The sequence below is a fragment of the Theropithecus gelada genome, chromosome 1 (assembly GCF_003255815.1).
Source record: "Theropithecus gelada isolate Dixy chromosome 1, Tgel_1.0, whole genome shotgun sequence".
Classification (NCBI taxonomy): domain Eukaryota; kingdom Metazoa; phylum Chordata; class Mammalia; order Primates; family Cercopithecidae; genus Theropithecus; species Theropithecus gelada.
In genome coordinates, this window is record NC_037668.1 from 216,737,201 (window position 1) to 216,750,470 (window position 13,270).

Consider the following 13,270-nt stretch of genomic DNA (forward strand, 5'->3'; position numbering starts at 1 on the left):
AGAGAAGAGAAAATTAGCAGTTTGCTATCAGAACTACAGCTGCAGCAGTTTTGGTCATTCATGCCATAAGGTTTGACCTTCATTCACCTACGTACCGACTAAAAGCTGAAATGTATGGGAAGCAGGAACTCACAATAAAAAAAGAAGCTTATTTGTATAGCTTGGCTTTATTACATTCCCCAAAGAATGAAAGTTATTATCTCACTAAATTTCTGCAGTTTGGTTTTAGTATTAAATATTAAATAAATATTATTAATTTACAAATACTGATTTTGGCAGAAACTTGTGCAGCCTCAGACTTAGCTTACAGTAAAATCTGCTGATTTTGCTATGAGTTTGTTCTTTTGGAGAATAATGTTACATTACTGCATTTATTCTATTTCTGGGCTTCTAGTAGCAGCTTCAATCCTTAAAATAATTAAAGTTTAAAGTGTCCTGCCAACAGCTGTAGGATGATATCCCCCACTCAACGCTTGAATTTCACCTCAAGTTCTAACACAGTTTCCTAACCCTGACACTGCTCTTTTGACAATACAGGTGGCTCAAAGTTTTAACAAATAAATATTAAGCACTTATTATGTGGCAGGTGCTGTTTTAAAACACTCAATCCTTTAAACAAAGGATAAACAAATTAGATAAAGTCTGTTTCATTCAGTGAAGTGAAATAAACAAGCAAAAACATTGGTTACTTTCAGATAGTCACCAGTGCTATGATAAAAGTAATATAGGATGATACCTTCAGTGATTCTCAAACATGTTCACATAATAATAATATGCATAAAAATTGATAGTGGGCCAGGCGCAGTGGCTCACACCTGTAACCCTAGCACTTTGGGAGGCTGAGGCATGAGGATCACCTGAGGTCAGGAGTTCGAGACCAGCCTGACCAACATGGTGAAACCCCATCTCTACTAAAAATATGAAAATTAGGTGGGTGTGGTGGTAGGTAGCTGTAATCTCAGCTACTCAGTAGGCTGAGACAAGATAATTGCTTGAACCTGGGAGACAGAGGCTGTGGTGAGCCGAGATTGTGCCACTGCACTCCAGCCTGGGCGACAGAGCAAGACTCCATCTCAATCAATCAATCAATCAATATTGATAAAGTCCACAGAGTGCTGGAGTAAAGACATAGGCTGTGGGTAGCAGCTACCCCAGGCCTTCCTTAGGGTGAAGAGGTTACTATGGCAGCATCCTTTTTTCCCACCAACAACACGCCGACGTACAAGGTGCACTGGCTGGAAAGCTCTGCTACAGCAGTAACTAAGCTCTGTTAGATAGAACCGTCAAGGAATGCCTTTCTGAGGAGGTGACACTTGAACTAAAACCCAAATGACTGTTAAACGATTAGCAAGATCATGCCCGCTGAACGGTATCAGACCAATTACATTGAGACACAAGTGTTTGCAGCAGAGAAAGAGTTTAATGCTCACAGGGCAGCCAAGAAAGGAGATGGGAGGAGGCCAGGTGCGGTGGCTCACGCCTGTAATCCCAGCACTTCGGGAGGTCAAGGCAGGCAGGTCACAAGGTCAGGAGTTCAAGACCAGCCTGGCCACCCGGGTGAAACCCCATCTATACTAAAGATACAAAAAATTAGCCAGGTGTGGTGATGCATGCCTACAATCCCAGCTACTCAGGAGGCTGAGGCAGGAGAATCACTTGAACTCGGGAGGTGGAGGTTGCAGTGAGCCGAGATCATGCCATTGCACTCCGGCCTGGGTGACAGAGCGAGACTCTGTCGAAAGAAAGAGAAAGAAAGAAAGAGAGAGAAAGAGAGAGAGAGAGACGGAAGGAGGGGAGGGGAGGAGGGAGATGGGAGGAAACCCTCAAACTCATCTCCCTAAGGAGTTCTGGACTGGGGATTTTAAGGGAATTATAGAAGGCAGGGAGCTGGAAATTTGGGGTTGATTGGTTGGGATAAGGCGGATGAAATCATCAGGATGTGGAAACCACATCCTTTGGTGAGTCCACTTCTCATGGGGTCCTTCAGACCAGCTGCCATTAGTGTCGCTGGTATGCAGGACCTGAAGGAATATCTCAAAGGGAAAACCTAATATTTTGTAATGTTCAAAATGTTACCTATAGAGCAGTTAAGGGGAACTACAATCTAGGGTCTATGTGATTCTAGGACAATAGGCACCAAACTGCTCTGAGGGAGCAGTTCAGAGAGCAGGCTGGCCTCACGATGAATGTTGAGTGTGCTGCAAGCTGGGTTTATTTTCATTCCCTCTGCCTCCCACCTGCTCCTTCCCTGATTAATTTCATAAAGCATATAGGCGTGGTGTCATAATGAGAAGATGCCTATGATCTGTGGGTCCTGGGGGAAGAGCATCCCAGGCAAAGGAAAGAGCACATGCGAAAGGCCTGAGGCAGGAAAGCACTTGGCATGTTTGGGGATAGCAAGAGGCAGAATGGAAGGTGAGGAAGGGGAGACAGGGTCAGAGGCCAGCTCACCCAGGGACCCATAAGCCTTGCAAGGACGTGGGCTTGATCAGAATTGCAACAGGGAGCCGCGGGAAAGTTTTCTTCAGGAGACTGACATGATCTGATTTACTTTTTTTTTGAAACGGAGTCTCGCTCTGTCACCCAGGCTGGAGTGCAGTGGCACAATCTCGGCTCACTGCAACCTCTGCCTCCCAGGTTCAAGCAATTATCTGCCTCAGCCTCCCGATTAGCTGGGGTTACAGGCACCCACCACCACACCTGGCTAATTTTTTTGTACTTTTAGTAGAGACAGGGTTTCACCAAGTTGTCCAGGCTGGTCTTGAACTCCTGACCTCATGATCCACCTGCCTCAGCCTCCCAAAGTGCTGGGATTACAGGCGTGAGCCACCACACCCAGACGATCTGATTTACATTTTAAAGGGTCACTCTTGCTGCTGTGTGGAGATGATTCCAAAGGAAGAAATGGAAGCTGGGAGGCCAGTTAGTGAAATAGAATACTCCAGGCAGAATACCTGGCTTTTCATCCTGCCTTAGCTACACAACTTACCTAAGGAACTGGGTGTATGTTTTACAATCTACAGAATGGAGACAATAATTGACTTAAATGTCCAAGAGACATTGTTAGAATCAAATGAAATGATACAAGTGAGAGGACTTTGAAAAATACAAAATGTTTTATGCATCTAAGGATTAAGCCACCCATTTCTAATCTCATATCCGTTAACTGCCCTAAAACACCACATCTGACACTACTTCTTGCTGTATGCCCTTTCAGCTCCCTACTCATTAATTCTTTTGGGCCGGGCGCGGTGGCTCAAGCCTGTAATCCCAGCACTTTGGGAGGCCGAGACGGGCGGATCACGAGGTCAGGAGATCGAGACCATCCTGGCTAACAGGGTGAAACCCCGTCTCTACTAAAAAATACAAAAAACTAGCCGGGCGAGGTGGCGGGCGCCTGTAGTCCCAGCTACTCGGGAGGCTGAGGCCGGAGAATGGCGTGAACCCGGGAGGCGGAGCTTGCAGTGAGCTGAGATCCGGCCACTGCACTCCAGCCTGGGCGACAGAGCGAGACTCCGTCTCAAAAAAAAAAAAAATAAAAAATAAAAATAAAATAAAATAATTCTTTTGGAGGTGCCATGATGTACTATAACAGAAAACACAGGTTACGGTATATAGTATGGTGCTATAAATGCATAACCACAAAACAGTCCCAATTTGCATTGCTTGAAATATATGTTTCTCTGAAGACGACTAGTATTTGGTGATCTGTTCTCCAAATAGAAACTGTTTGGATGACCCAAAACACCGTTCTGGAAAACACACACATGCATACACACACACACACACACACACACACACACTCATTGCATACACACATTAATATGTGCAAAACTTTCTTAGAGGTCAGAAAACATTTCAATTAAGAAATCAGATGACTGGTCTCTTAACCAAAATCCACCTGTGTAAAGAAACAATGTGGCAATCAGAAAGAAGTTCATGAGGACTTTTCCTGGTTCTGCGTCTAAACCACGCTCAAGGTTCACTCATCTGCAAATGTATTCATTCAACCAGCATTAAGTCAGTGCCCATTTTGTTCAGTTTTCTCATTTAACTTCCGTAGCACCCTGTGAGTAATTATCATTTCGCCTATTTGACAGGTGAAAAAACTAAGGCTCTGAGGAGCAAATGACTTACCAAAGTACTACTAGTTAGTGGTAGCAGAGAGCGAACCCAAAGCACGACTCCAGTGTGCAACTCTTGGGGCTCAGAGACCACTCCAAAAGGAAGGCCTGAGAAGTCGTCTCAGAAGCAAGTGTTTTTCTCTGACCTTCTCCTGCCTTCCTGTTTCTGGCCCCTACAGCTTCCCCGGAGTTAGCCATCAAAACTAGAATCCCTTTTCCCCAAGGCAGGTCACAGAAACCAGAACTGCTTTTCTCCAAAGCCAGCCATAAAACCTAAACATATTACTCTAACTGTCCCTCTGTCATTCTACGTAAAAAAAACTGACCATGAAGAAATGATCTGACCTACCTTATTTGACTGTAGGTCATAAGACCTCCTTTCCAGAAAGGGTCCTGCCCCGCAGCCAGAAGGAAGGACTGCACAGAGGCCAAGAAGGAAGGAATGTCTGCTCAGAGAGGCCCACCCTCTCTCATTCTATTCCAGCATAGAACAGGGTCACATCTAATGCATCCACAGACAAGCCCTTGTGTTTACTGCATTGCTTTCAGTCCATTTCACCAGCATATAAGAGACCATGTGGATGATACATGCTTTCCCCTGTAGTTTCAACTCAAAGACATCATTTCTCAAAATAAATCTAGACGGACAGGCCTTGCTAGGTTTCCCTACTCACTCTATTAGCGTTAGATCATTCCCTCTTTATCCAATCATATTTCTATGTGGCTGTTCATACTATGTTGAAACTAAGCATAAAAATGGACACTATTGGTCAGGCACAGTGGCTCACACCTGTAATCCCAGCACTTTGGGAGGCCGAGGTGGGCAGATTACGAGGTCAGGAGATCGAGACCATCCTGGCTAATATGGTGAAACCCCATCTCTACTAAAAATACAAAAAAAAAAAAAAAAATAGCCGGGAGCGGCGGCATGCCCCTGTAGTCCCAGCTACTCAGGAGGCTGAGACAGGAGAATGGCGTGAACCCGGGAGATGGAGCTTGCAGGGAGCTGAGATCGCGCCACTGCACTCCAGCCTGGGTGACAGAGCAAGACTCTGTCTCAGAAAAAAAAAAAAAAGACACTGTTCCCCGTTTTTTGGTCTTCATTCTGAAGGCTCCCATGTATACATACTACATAAATGTGTATACCGTTTCTCCTTTGAATCTGCCTTTTGCAAGTTGATTTTTCACCAAACTTTGAGACCTTTCAGGGCACCTTGGCCCCCCCATCCCTCTCTGTGGTCTAGACTGTGAGGTCATTCACTGCGTCTTCTAACTGCTGCTGGTGAGGTTTGGAAGGCAGTGGGAAGGCATGCAAAACTGCATTTGAAAAGAAAGGACAAATTCAGTCCAGACAAAAACTAAGAGAAAAGAGTCAGTCTTTGGAAAACATTGTTGTCTATTTCTCCTCCAATGTGCAGAGAGGTAACTGTAAAGAATCTGAAAATGAATCAAACACACTTGCTCAGCAATAAAGAAAATGTAATTTACTTTATATCTCCTTCACTCTCATTGCAAGTGAGCGGACATGGGAGCAGCTTAGCGAAACAATCCTGTACAGTTTAGTTGGAAATGGTGGGTGGATATTAACACAACCCTCTCAGGACGGAGAAGAAGCTGCTAGCTCAACCTCCACCTCCGCCTCCTGGAGCCCGTCCAGGCTCATGCTGCCCTATCCGGATATCTAGAGTGAGCAGCCCACAGGCACAGAGCCAAATCCAGAAGTAAGTAAAGTTCAACTCGAGCGCATGAGAAGACTGGAAATTCACGCAGAGGGAGGCCTCAGTGACTTATTACGGCCTAACACATGAGGCCTCAGCAAACCGTCTTTCTCGATGGTCTTTGTGCTCTCTCAGGACTCAGAGCCTTTAGGAAAATGTCCTGCTGGACCCATGTAAGAAAGAAGGACTGCTCAGCATTGCTGAGCCTTGAGAAAAACTCTGAGAACACGCCTCCTGTAAGCAGCTTTAGACGGTGTCTTTGAACTAGCCTTCTAGTAGCCCACAAGCCAGTAACCTATAAGCCAGTTGTGCTGGAGACGCCTGTTCAGGGTGATAATTCCAGGATTATACAACTCGCACAGTCTTTCCTAACATCTGCCTAACTCTGCCTATATAGTGCCCTTCTTCTGTTCTTTAGAAAAACAGAATAATTTTCCTTCCCTCCCCTCCCCCGCCTCCTCTCTCCTTCCTCTCTCTCCTTTTCCCTCTCTCTTTCACACACACACACGCACCCATTGGTGTTGCAAGCCCTTCAGTCTGTCCTTCTCCAAATCCAGGACACCCAATTAAATTCCTCCAGGCTGGGCGCGGTGACTCACGCCTGTAACCCCAGCACTTTGGGAGGCCGAGGCGGGCGAACCATGAGGTCAAGAGATGGAGACCATCCTGGCTAACACGGTGAAACCCCATTTCTACTAAAAAAATACAAAAAATTAGCCGGGTGAGGTGGCGGACGCCTGTAGTCCCAGCTACTTGGGAAGCTGAGGGAGGAGAACGGCGTGAACCCGGGAGGCGGAGCGTGCAGTGAGCCGAGATCCCACCACTGCACTCCAGCCTGGGAGACAGTGAGACTCCATCTCAAAAAAATAATAATAATGATAAAAAATAATAAACAATAAATAAAAATAAATTCTTCCAAAGAAGAAGAGAAAAACAGCAAACCATCTCCATTAACTTTCTTCACTCCTAGATTGCACGTGCAGGTATCTTGTAAACCCACATGCCCTCAGAGCAGCATTCATGACTCTGGGCCTGCCAGGAGAGTGATTCCAGCGCTGTAGAAGGCTAGGGCAAGGCTGTCTTCGGAAGTTTACCACACTAACTCCTTGCCTCTGACACGCCTTTCATTGCTAGTACTCAAAGAGGCACTGCAAAGTAAAAATAACTTTGAAGACCTGAGAGGTTGGTAACTTGCCTACTTTGCAGCAATGTGTTGGCCTGGGGATTCACAATCTCTGCTTCTTTCCCAGGTCATTTAAAGGGACACATCTCTCGATGAGAAGATGTACCGTTCATCATGTCACCCGAGACAATCATGGCAAGGCAGTGAGTCCTGTGTATTTGTGTCACTTGTGTGGCAAACATTTCTGGATAATGGATACGATGCCCGGCACTCCTACCCACCCTCTCTCCATCTATTCCAGCATAGAACAGGGTCACATCTAATGCACCTACAAAAAAGCTCTTGTGTTTAATGCGCTGCTTTCAGTCCATTTCACCAGCATGTAAGAGCCCATTTGGATGATACATGCTTTCCCCTCTACTCTCCGTTCAAAGACATCATTTCTCTAAATAAAGTTTCAATCAGGACAGTGTGCCCCTAGCTACTCGGACACTGTTCCTCAGGCCCTTCTACTTACCCACACCTCTCACCCTGCTTAGCTGACCCTTCCATTCATTTAGCCAGTCATTCCAAGCAGCATTTTATGGGCACTTCCTGTGTGGTAAACGCTAGGCATACCCTGGGCCATGAAAATGAATTATCTCTGCCCACCAGAATGCCAGTGCCTAGCTGGGGAGACGAGTATGAAGCTATCATAATAACATGACACCTGTGAAAGAAGAAGGTCTCTTGAGATGCTATAGCAGTACGGCGATGGAGAAATTAACAACGTGAGTCAGGAAAGGCCTCTCAGAGAAGGTGATAAGAGAAATGGTATTTACTATGAGACTAAGAAAAGCACTAATGGTATTTTACTATGAGACTAAGATGCTTACCAGGTGGAAACAGAGAAGGAATAAGGAATCAACACTGATCAATTACGATGGGGTCAGGCACTGGACACTCACCTAGTAGTTCCAGCATCAGATGAAGCCTCACTCCAAGTCCTTAAGACACTTGGCTTAGTCTCTGTACATTGAGAACCACGCACCTGCCCTTTCTGGGAACCTCTGGTTTAATTAAACTGGAAACCAGTACTCGGCGGAGAGGAGCGGCTTGCTCATCATCATCCCATGAGCGGTGCGTCTTGTTTTTTGTTCTCACTGACTCCACGTCCAAATAAAATAAACCCTTTCTTAAAGCATTCTGATTCTTCATGTTAAAGCTTCCCTTGCCAAAAGAAAAGCATCCAAATGGCAAACACTTATAGGAAACAATAGAGAGGCCTCACCTCAGCCAGCAATGTGCGTAAGCCATTACTAAATCTCACAGCGGCAATCACACTGGCACAGGCAGAAATAAGGAAAACTTAAATGTCATAAATATGGCTCTTTCTTTTTAGAATTGCTAGTACATGTTCAGTAGTAGACAACTCATATCATTTAGGAAAACGATATTAGTTCTATCATTTAGGAAAATGACAACTGAATATTATTATTCAATAATTCAATAGATAGAATACCCATGGCTGGAGAGTCAAGATCTAGAACAGTCTCAACATTGACTCCACATGAAAATCCCCAGGGAAGCTCTTTCTGTAAGACTCAACGCTGCAGGCCAGGCGCAGAGGCTCGTGCCTGTAATCCCAGCACTTTGGGAGGCCGAAGCAGGTGGATTACCCGAGATCTGGAGTTCGAGACCAGCCTGGCCAACATGGTGAAACCCTGTCTCTACTAAAAACACAAAAATCAGCTGGGTATGGTGGCACGTGCCTGTAATCCCAGCTACTCAGAAGGCAGAGGCAGGAGAATCGCTTGAACCCAGGAGGCGGATGTTGCAGTGAGCCAAGATCGTGGCACTGCACTCCACTCTGTCTCGCAAAAAAAAAAAAAAAAAAGGAATCAATGCTGCAAAGCAATGAAAACCTGTGTCTGGAGGTGGAGCCTGGGAATCTCCCCAGGTAGACCCAGCCTTCAGGCAAGGGGAGAGCCATGAGTCTTAGAGGACCTGGCCCAGGAGGAAGAAGACCAGCAAGGCCCTGGTCATGGGATGACAGTGAGCAAACCACTCCTCTCTCTGCTAAGTACTGGTTTCCTGATCTGTAAAATAAGGAGAAATCTGGTTGTTTACAAGATTTTTGTATGAGTCACGGGAGGGAGTTTGGATAGAAATGCTTTATAACTATCAAGAATCCCTTAGAGAAAAGGAAATGGTGTCAATGAATAGCAACCCCTCTAATTGAAGTACTGGGTTATGGGGACATAAAGATTGATATTTCTAGTAGTTGTTTATCTCAAATGCCTTGGAGGGAAATGGTATATTCATAAAAATGAGCAACATGGAGGAGCACGTCTGTGGAGGTGAGTTACCAACCTTGATTTTCACGTGTTAATTTTGAGATGCAGGTAGAGAGGTCCACAAGAAAGACAGTTGAACAGGCAGAACATAGCTTGAGAGAAATTAGGACTAAAAGTACAGACTGGGTAAATAGCTGTGTATAATTTGGGTGACACTGATACTTGCAACCCAAAAATCTGCTGCCTAGGCTGGGCGGGGTGGCTCACGCCTGTAATCCCAACACTTTGAGAGGCCAAGGTGGCTGAATCATGAGGTCAAGGGTTAGAGACCATCCTGGCCAACATGGTGAAACCTGGTCTCCACTGAAAATACAAAAAATTAGCCGGGCATGGTGGCGCGCACCTGTAGTCCCAGCTACTCTGGAGGCTGAGGCAGGAGAATGGCTGAATGCAGGAGGCGGGGGTTGCAATGAGCTGAGATTGCACCACTGCACTACAGCCTGGGCGACAGAGTGAGACTCTGTCTAAAAAAAAAAAGGGGGGGGGGGGCCGGGCTCACACCTGTAATCCAGGCACTTTGGGAGGCTGAGGTGAGCAGCTCATGAGGTCAGGAGATCGAGACCATCCTGGCTAACATGGTGAAACTCCATCTCTACTAAAAATACAAAAACAAAATTAGCCAGGCATGGTGGTGGTGCCTGTAGTCCCAGCTACTTGGGAGGCTGAGGCAGGAGAATGGCGTGAACCTGGAAGGCAGAGCTTACAGTGAGCTGAGATCGTGCCACATGCACTCCAGCCTGGGTGACAGAGTGAGACTCCATCTCAAAAAAAAATAAAAAATAAAAAAATCTGCTGCCTAAGTGTCTTCCGAGCCTTCCAGACTCTCCTTTAATGGTTCAGTTAAAATGGCTCCAATTTCCATGTGCAGTCCATTTGAGATCAACTGTCCTGGACCTTGACTCTCCAGCCACGGGTAGAATATTCTATCTATTGAATTCTTAAATAATGATATTCAACGAATATTATATTCTACGGGAAACCCAGTGCTCCCATTAAGATTTCTGTAGATTCCCAGAACATTAGGGGTGTGGAGTGCAGCTTATGTTTATTACAGCTTTTCCTTCCACTAAATCTTCTATGTCCTTTCTAATTGGTTTGTACTGACTCCCCAAAGCCCTACGAACACAATGTCCCACACTTTTTTTTTTTTTTTTCCGAGACAGAGTCTTGCTCTGTCACCAGGCTGGAGTGCATTGTCGCGATCTCAGCTCACTGCAAGCTCCGCCTCCTGGGTTCAAGCGATTCTCCTGCCTCAGCCTCCTGAGTAGCTGGGACTACAGCCCCGCTAGTTTTTGTATTTTAGCACAGACGGGGTTTTACCATGTTGACCAGGATGGTCTCCATCTCCTGACCTCGTGATCCACCCGCCTCGGCCTCCCAAAGTGCTGGGATGACAGGCAGGAGCCGCCACGCCCGGCCCTGTCCCAACTTCCATTAGGTTTGGCAGTAACGGCAGAAGATAAAACCAAGACCAGGAACCACTTCACCTTGGCAGCTGGACATCCCACCCCAACCTTGGAAAGTTTCTCCTTGAATGGATTTCTCTGCAGTCCTCATCTGCTTCCCTGTTTGTAGTTCCCTTTCCCTACCCTGCCTGCACACTCTGCTCAGAGCTCTCTCATTCTCTCCATGTTTCTGCTTTTGCTTTCAGTCCTACTTCCTGAATTGCCCACCGGATCTCAAAATCCTTCTCCCTTTATCATGTAGATGAAGTCAGTTCTATCTTGTACTTAATGTCACCCAAATAGGTTGTGTCAAGGAGGCGTTTCACTTTTTGTCCATGAAAGGTCCTCTCAAGCTGCATCAGCTCATATTCTGAAACAATAGAAATATCTACCCATAAAACAAGTTTTGCTGCTTCTGCAGATGACAAAAGCAGCCGCGGCTATCTTGGAAAAGACATATTTCCTTCCTGCTACAAAAAGAGAAGGCTGCCGTATTAACAATTGCAATAGCAATCTTTTTTTAAGCATATTCCATGGATGAGGGAAGAAAGAATTGTGGTATGTCTTACAGGCGTTCTACTGTTTGACTCTCACAACAAATCCATTTTACAGACAAGGAAACTAGAGTTCAGAGAGATTAGGCAATTTACCCAGGGTGACACGATGCTTGACGGAGACTCAAAGCCTACCATGCCATTCTTCAATGACTACAGCCTCACCACCGCACTCCTGTGTGCTGACAAATGTTTAACAACCAGCTCCACAAAGACAAAATCCTTGCGTTGTACAGTGTCAGTTCCCACAGTGACAATATGCCTACCAAGACCGATTTCAGGTTACCAATGTGACATCACTGAACACAGAACTGGGAAGGGATGGACGGCAGCACATCTTTAGAGAGTAATTCTGCCGTACAGATACGATACAATAGACAAAAAACCCAAGAGCATAGATCACAATAAAATGTAGTCCAATCACTAGAAAGTGATGAGTTTGGCCTGGCACGGTGGGATTACACATCTGTAATCCCAGCACTTTGGGAGGCCGAGGTGGGTGGATCACCTGAGGTCAGGAGTTCAAGACCAGCCTGGCCAACATGGCGAAACCCCATCTCTACTAAAAATACAAAAATCAGCTAGGCGTGGTGGTGGGCTCCTGTAATCCCAGCTACTCAGGAGACTAAGGCATGGAGAATTGCTTGAATCCAGGAAGCGGAGACTGCAGTGAGCCAAGGTCACGCAAATGTACTCCAGCCTGGGCAAGGGAGCGAGACCCCGTCTCAAAAATAAAAATAAATAAAAATTTTAAAAGCGATATTTTACATATTTATTACCTGTTGTAATATGTTAAATAACATAAACATATATAAATAATATGTAAAGACGATAAGTTTAGGCAATTTTACTTTTTTATCATGGCTGGGTTTCATAACCAACTGGCAAAATTCCTGAAAATTTAACAATTGTTTCTAGCAAGCCAATATAAGCCATCTCTAGCACACACACAACTGCTCCTTGAGTGTGCCATAAATATAATCCAGACTTAGAGGAATTAGGGGAGGAAATAACATCAAGACGGAAAGAGAATTAGAAACATGTTCCATGAAGAGGGCAAAAAAATTCAAGAAGCTGGGGTTGGAGATTGGGAAGAATAAATATTTTCTTAAGCAATGCGATAGTGTTTGGAGTTTAGATACATTTGTCATGAGTTCAGAATTCAATTCAATAGACAAAATGGTTAGGGGGCACCATGGCGTTGTTTGTTATTGATCATCTTAAAGTTATAAACAAAACAGGAGCCTAATGATATGTTACAAAGAAAAAAACCCATGAAATCATAATGAATGTCAGTCTCTGGGTTTAGGAAATAAATGCTGGCTTGGTTTGGGGAGCTAAGTTTTTTGTTTTTGTTTTTGTTTTTTTACTTTATTTGAGGTTTGGGAGTACATGTGAAGGTTTGTTACATAGGTAAACACGTGTCATGGGGGTTTGCTGGAGAGTATTTCATCAGCCAGCTATTAAGCCCAGTACCCAATAGTGATCTTTGCTGCTCCTCTCCCTCCCCCCACCCTCCATCCTCGAGTGGGATGTTGTTTCCTTCTTTGTGTTTGTAAGTTCTTATCATTTAGCCCCCACTTATAAGTAAGAACAGGCAATATTTGAGAGCTAGATATCTTAATGCACTCCCAATATCTTTTTATTATTAATTTTTAAATATTTTCCCATTGGAACAATCCTCTGAGGATTTCACGCAGACTAAAGATCATCTTCCAAGACTTTTGGTGTCACTCCCATCTGGTGTAGGGGGTGGAAACAAGGCACCCCACATGCCGTTCCTGCTGTCAGAGACTGGGGAACAGACCGAGAGAGACTAGCACTGTCTAGTTTGGAGACCTGCTGAGCCCTGGATTCCAGCCTCGGTTTTTTCACTTGTTGACTTTTTGATTTGGGGACAAGTAAATCGACCTTTTTCAGCCTCAGTTGACATGCCCCCCCCAATACTGATCATCCCGACTGGCCTATCT